Below are 6,494 nucleotides of genomic sequence, written 5' to 3'. Positions count from 1 at the left end.
TGAAGGATCCTAAGTAAGGGAAAATTCTTCCGTAAAGTGTAGTATATTTTAGGCTCGGAAGTTCCTAGAGAAAGCTAAAGTCTATATTATGTATTTACATTTAAGGAAAGAAAACAAATTTCCACAAACACTTTACACTAAACACACTAAGTGCACTTATTGAAAAAGGAGTTAAGGCCTATGGAGGACAAGCACTGAACTCTTGGGAGGCCAATGCTGCCTAAATGGGGATCAATTTTAGTGTTCTCCTTCGTAAAAATTGATTGTAAATGTTCCTCTGTTGATTTGTAAAGAGTTTTGCATAATTTTTTAAAAATTGGAATATTTTATTAAGATTACAAATTCAGGGGCTGGAGAGGTAGCTCAGTGGTTAAGAGAACTTGGCTGCTCTGGATCAATTCCCAGCACCACATGGCAGCTCACAACTGTCAGTAACTCTAGTCCCAAAGGATCTGAGCCCTCTTCTGGCCTTCACGGGCACTGTATGTATGTGGTGCACAGACACACATGCAGACAAAACACCCACACATGTAATGATAATAATATTATCATTTTATATTATATAATTATTACAATATTATAATGTTAATATTATTGTTTTGTTTTTCAAGACAGTTTCTCTGTATAGTCCTGGCTGTCCTGGAATTCACTCTGTAGACTAGGCTGGCCTTGAACTCACAGAGATTCACTTGCCTCTGCCTCCTGAGTGCCTGGATTAAATGTGTGCACCACCACCACCCAGCTATAAAATATTATTTTTTAAAAAGACAATAAATTCACTTTATAAACATCTTTGAAATATTGGCTTTTGTGTTCCAAGAACGTAGTATCCTTCTCCACATCTTCATTCTTCTCCATGATCTCACATATATTTCTGACAGCTTTTGTGGTTTTGATATTTTTGTACATTTATTTCTACTATGAATAAAATCTTAATTTTATAGTTTTTAAAGTTGGAGTTGAAAAACAGAGTTTTGCAAATTCGACTTTATCTCAAAGTATGTGTTAAAACATAAATTAAGGCCTATTTGAATTCCCATACAAATTAATTGTCACTCAATAATTAAATTGGTGATTAGTTTTTCTGTACTTTTAAAAATATTACATAATATTTTTGTTAATTATTTGGGAAGTTCATACAGCATATCTTGATCATATTCATCCCACACTCCCCTCTCTACTCTTTCCAGCCACCCCTAATCCCTACCCCCACCCTACTTTCATCCTTTTTTTTGAGACTGCCTTGGTCATATGAGTCTTACAATATTTGTGTCCCTCTCCCCTTCTGCTGTGGAATATTCCTTTATACTGTGTGAATGTATGTCACTGTAATTGGCTTAATAAAGAAACTGATGACTGGCCAATAACTGAACAGGATAAGGTTAGGCTGGAGAGCCAAACTGAAAATGTGGGGAGGAAGAAGGGCGGAGTCTGAAGAGTCACCAGGAGATGCAGAGGGAGCAAGACATGCTGGAGGACAGGTAAAGCCACAAGCCATGTGGCAGCACATAGATTAATAGAAATGGGTTAATTTAAGTTGTAAGAGCTAGTTAGTAACAAGCCTGAGCTATCCACCAAACATTTACAATTAATAGTCTCTGTGTCAGTTATTTGGGAATAGGAGGGCAGGAATGGAAAACTCCAACTACACCCTTCTTAGATACTCACTGAGCCTTAAGTGTAGGGGCTGTGTTGTAAATGCATTCATTGGGAGCAGACACTCCATGGTCAGTTGCTCTCTGCATTTTTACTGGTTGTGGTTTTACATAATGATCTCCATCTGCTGAAAAACAAGAAAGCTTTTTTGGATGGGGGAATGAAAGCTGCATTTATCTGTGGCCACAAGGATGAGTACTCCCATCCAGTTGCAGATTACACTGGTTTAGGACGATGACATTAGTAGGCTCTCCTCTCAGTTTCATGGCCTCACCAGATAGCTAATATTGTAATGCCAGACATGAATTCCTTCCCATTGAGTGGGTCTGAGGTCTAATTAGGTAGAATATAAGTGCCACTATTGCACCTTTCAGAATATCTTGCCATGCTGTTTATTTTCGTAGTTCATAGACAATACAGATGAATAGGACTATTGATAGCTTTTTGCCCTTAGCAGCTTGCATGGCTCCTTCTGATACTATGAGATCTAGTCTTCAGGGAAGCAGCTTTGAAGTTGGATCTAGATTGATTCTTTCAAATCCTGTATTCGAAATGTGTTGTATTTTCAGCAACAGGGCCTTGCCTTCTTTTTCTGGAAGGCATTAAGGGCAAGGGCAATAGCCTATATTGTTTTAGAGGTCTCTTGGACTGCACTGACCAACAACTCTAAAGGAGATTTGCCATGCATGGCACTGAGATTTTTGTTGGATAATTTAGGGATTTTTGAGGAGAGCATTCTCACCCCAATTGGTGTAACTCCAATTAAACTACATATATATGATATTGATGATAGATATGTATAAGTGTAGTATAAACTACATATATGCACATATTATATGTCATTTTAACTAAAAATAGAATAAAGTACCTCCCTATGGTATTTGTACATCCTTAATTTTATTTTTTTTAAGTTTTATTAGCTCTTCGAGAGTTTCGTTTCATACCGTGTGTTTTGATCATATTCACCCTCCCCCAATACATCCAAATCTACCCCCTTTTCTTGCTCACCTGCCTTGGTGTCCTTTTATTTTTTTAAACCCTTCAAGACCCACTTGTGCTGCCCAAACATTCTTGGATGTGTGATCTTCCACTGGTTGACTTACCAGGGTCTACATATACTCTAGAGAACACTGTCTCTTCCTTACCCAGCAGCTAGCCATTTCCAAACTCTCCATGGCTAATGGTAGAACTGTTTGCTCAATTCCACTCTTGTGCTGGAAATTGGTCTGGCCTGGGTTTGAGTAGGTTCTGTGCACATTGTCACAACCACTGTGAGTTTTGTATGCAGCTGCCCTGCTGTGTCCTGGAGACGATTCCTTTCACTGTATGTGCTGTTTTACATGGTCCTATGTTAAAGGACACACAGTCAGGCAGTGGTGGCACATGCCTTTAATATTAATCTTAGCACTCGGGAGGCAGAGGCAGGTGATCTCCACGAGTTAGAGACCAGCCTAGACTACAAAACAAGTTCTAAGCCAGCCAGGGCCGTTACACAGAGAAACCCTATCTGAGAGAGAGAGAGAGAGAGAGAGAGAGAGAGAGAGACAGGAGAGAGAGAGAGAGAGAGAGAGAGAGAGAGAGAGAGAGAGACAGAGACAGAGAGACAGAGACAGAGACAGAGACAGAGAGAGGGAGCGAGCGAATACTCCCTTGAGACCACTCTGTACTTCTGCTCCTCATCCCCTTCCTCCTGTCAGTCCTCTTTGCTCCCCTAGACAGTTTCATTCTACTCTCATGCCACATGTCTGTCACACATATGGTTTTATACCTCTATATAAAAATCAAAGAACCAAATATATTGTGAGTGACTGCCCTTGAAGCCAAGTAACTGCCATCTTGGGGCATTCATCTGTGTCCCTCCTGGGGAAGGATTATCCTAGCTGAGCTTGTTGACACTATACAACCCCCAACTGCTCCCTACCAAAAGGCCTACTCATGGCCTAAGAGAGGGACATGTGAGTGCATGCGCTCATGCCTGCGTGTGTGTGTGTGTGTGTGTGTGTGTGTGTGTGTGTGTGTGTGTGTGTGTGTGTGTGTGTGTGTGTGTGTCTGGCCGCTAATATGGCAAAGAAGAGATCTCTCCTCTATCCAAGGTGGAAGAGACAGCCTTGAGGAAGACTGCAGGAGTAAGAGGGGGATTGCAGTCAGAAAGAGATATGAGGTTGGGGGCTTCCACATTGGCTTCTTAATTAGTGGGTAAATTGGATAAAAGAGATGGAGAAATGGAGGTACTGGCCTACTATTTTTTATGGCTAGGTGGCCAAAATGGGAAAAGGGCCCATATTAAACTAGTAATACAAAGCCCCTCTTGGAACCCCAAACCTAGAACCCATGGTGGGGGGGGGGGGCTGAGTAGCAAAGAGGGACTTACCTCCAAGCAACAAAAGATACCCCTCAAGTCTGACCTTTGATACAGAGAAAGGGAAAACCCAGGAGGCAAGCACGGGTCTTAACAATGGTCCTGTGTGAGGGACCACAGTCATCAAATTATATTCAACACAAATTTCTGGAATTATAGGAAAGTTTTAAACAAACAATGCAATAATCTCTCATAGCCTGTTTGTGAAGCTATGGGGTACAGAACAGCTGCGATCAGGGTGAGTACTGTGACAGCAGAGAAACTGAGCGATATAACCACACATCCCTCCTTGAGACACAATCTGCAGAGCCTGAGGCAGTACAAGGGGAATCAGCCCTTGAGGCACTAGCTCATACAAGCTATCAGAAATGGATTCAAAGAGAACCTAGACATGCCATAGAGCTTTAGCAGTTTCGCTGAGCCCTGTAGTGGGGCAGGATCTTTATGAAGTAGGAACAGCTTTGGAGGGCCTAAATGACTTAGACCAGCAAGCAGAAGGTATCCATAATGTAGGAGAGCAGCCTAGAGTAAGAAAAAGTCAAATTTGAGAAAGAGGTTTGTCTGGGTTCCTGGAAGGCAAATGTGGCAAGATTTGTGTTGGGCCCAAATTCCTAAGGAGGGGGAGATGACAGTAAGCCAAATTTGGTGCTAAAGAACTTCTAATCAATTGGATTCCCAGAGCTCAGCCTGGTGCCTGGCTGTGGATCTCTGCATCTGCCTCCATCTGTCACTGGACAAAGGCTCTATGATGACAGCTAGGTTATTCTCTAGACCAGTCACCAGAGTAGACCAGTCCAGGCACCCTCTGGACCACTGCCAGCAGACCAAGGTGGGGTTATCCTTGTGGATTCCTGAGAGCCTCCCCAGCACCCTGCCTCTTCCTATTCCCGTGATGTCCTCATCTATCGTGGTATCTTCCTCCCTGCCCTCCCACTCTGTCCCTGTTCCAGCTTGACCCTTCCATTTCCCTATGTTCTCATGCCCCACCCCTCGCCCTCTGCCACCCCCCCACACCCAGTCCACTCATGTAGATCTCATCCACTTCTCCTTCACAGGGTCATCCATGTGTCCCTCCTAGGGTCTTTCCCTGTTAGCTAGCCTCTCTGGAGTTGTGGGTTGCAGTCTGGCCATCCCTTCCCTCACATCTAGTATCCACTTATGAGTGAGTGGGGGGTGGGAGGAGGGAGGAGGGGGGATCTGTGGGTGGTATGTGGAGTGAGTAGAAAATTTCTTGATAAAGAAAAATGAAAAAAAAAGAACTTCTAGAAGGCTTTAAAGCCTGAGAAGCAGTTTGCAGAAGGTCTTCATGACTAGAAAGAAGAAGAAAAAGAAATAATCTAGGTGCAGAAGACCAAGCTTGTATAGGGGTGGGCAATTATTCCTCCAGACTAAGTGGAATATCTTACTCTCTTGAATGTTGCCCAAGTGTATGCTAGGGGTGGAGATGGTTTTCCCAGCATAGGCCTCTCCCAGAAGCCAGGTGTGGTGGGTGGAGAGGCTGAAGCTGCAGCTACAGCCACAGTGTTAGTAGCCCAGAGCCTCTCTGACCCAGGGAACCAGCCTGAGCCGCACAAGGAGCAGGGGGAGAACAGGACCTCACTCATCACTAGCCCTGAGCAGGCCTGAGCCACATGAGCCAGCCTCAGCAAGCCCATCAGGGCTGGGGAGAGGCAGGGAGGTTCCACGGAAGATCTCCGGGGTATGGAAATGGAGTGGCTCAGAATGACTGACGGTTGTGAAAAGCTAACTCCGTGCCTCTTATGCTCCTGTACCCAACATGGCTCTGTGGAGGGAACAATGAATACTAATGGCTAGACTCTTCTCTTGTTGTGTTAGACCTTGCTTATGTTTGACTTCAGTATCTCCTTAGTTGTGGCCTTCTGTGACTAGGGACTTTCAAACTGCTTTACCAAGGTTATCTCTGCAACCCCACCACTCATTATGGGATGGTGGCTCAGGGTTTTGCATCACTAAGTTCTCTATTCTCTGTATAAAGGCATTGTTACATAGGCATACCATAACCCTAACCCTGAGTGTTTTGCAGTTTTAGAGACTCATTTAAGATACATGAGAGTGTACCTAAAGAAGCAAGCATAGGAGAATAGCTCACAAAGGGTGCAAAGGGCAGGTGTTGCCCTGGAATTTTTGCAAGTGTTGTGGCTGAGTAAGACTCAAGTGATAACAAACCACAAAGCGATTGGGGAACGTTTACAATAGCCTGGGCCTGTAAATGTTGAAGTGTACCTAAAAGGTATGCACAGGTGCTCCTAGAAGCCGTAGCTGGTTAATTGGAAATCTCAGCCCTCGAAGTGGGTTACTTCCTTAGCAATTGTTGGCCCCAGAAGCCCCAATAACAATAAAGGCTATTGCCACCGTTGTTGGTTGGGGGTCCAGAACTGAATGATAAGACCCTATTGCTGAAGAGGCTGCATGCTTTGGCTGCTGTACACTTTAAGAAATAAAGCTAGAACTGAGCCTG

The sequence above is a fragment of the Peromyscus californicus genome, unplaced genomic scaffold (assembly GCF_007827085.1).
Source record: "Peromyscus californicus insignis strain IS unplaced genomic scaffold, ASM782708v3 Scaffold_10__1_contigs__length_136768540, whole genome shotgun sequence".
In the NCBI taxonomy this organism is placed as follows: domain Eukaryota; kingdom Metazoa; phylum Chordata; class Mammalia; order Rodentia; family Cricetidae; genus Peromyscus; species Peromyscus californicus.
The sequence above is the reverse complement of the archived record's forward strand: the minus strand, read 5'-3'. Positions refer to the sequence as shown.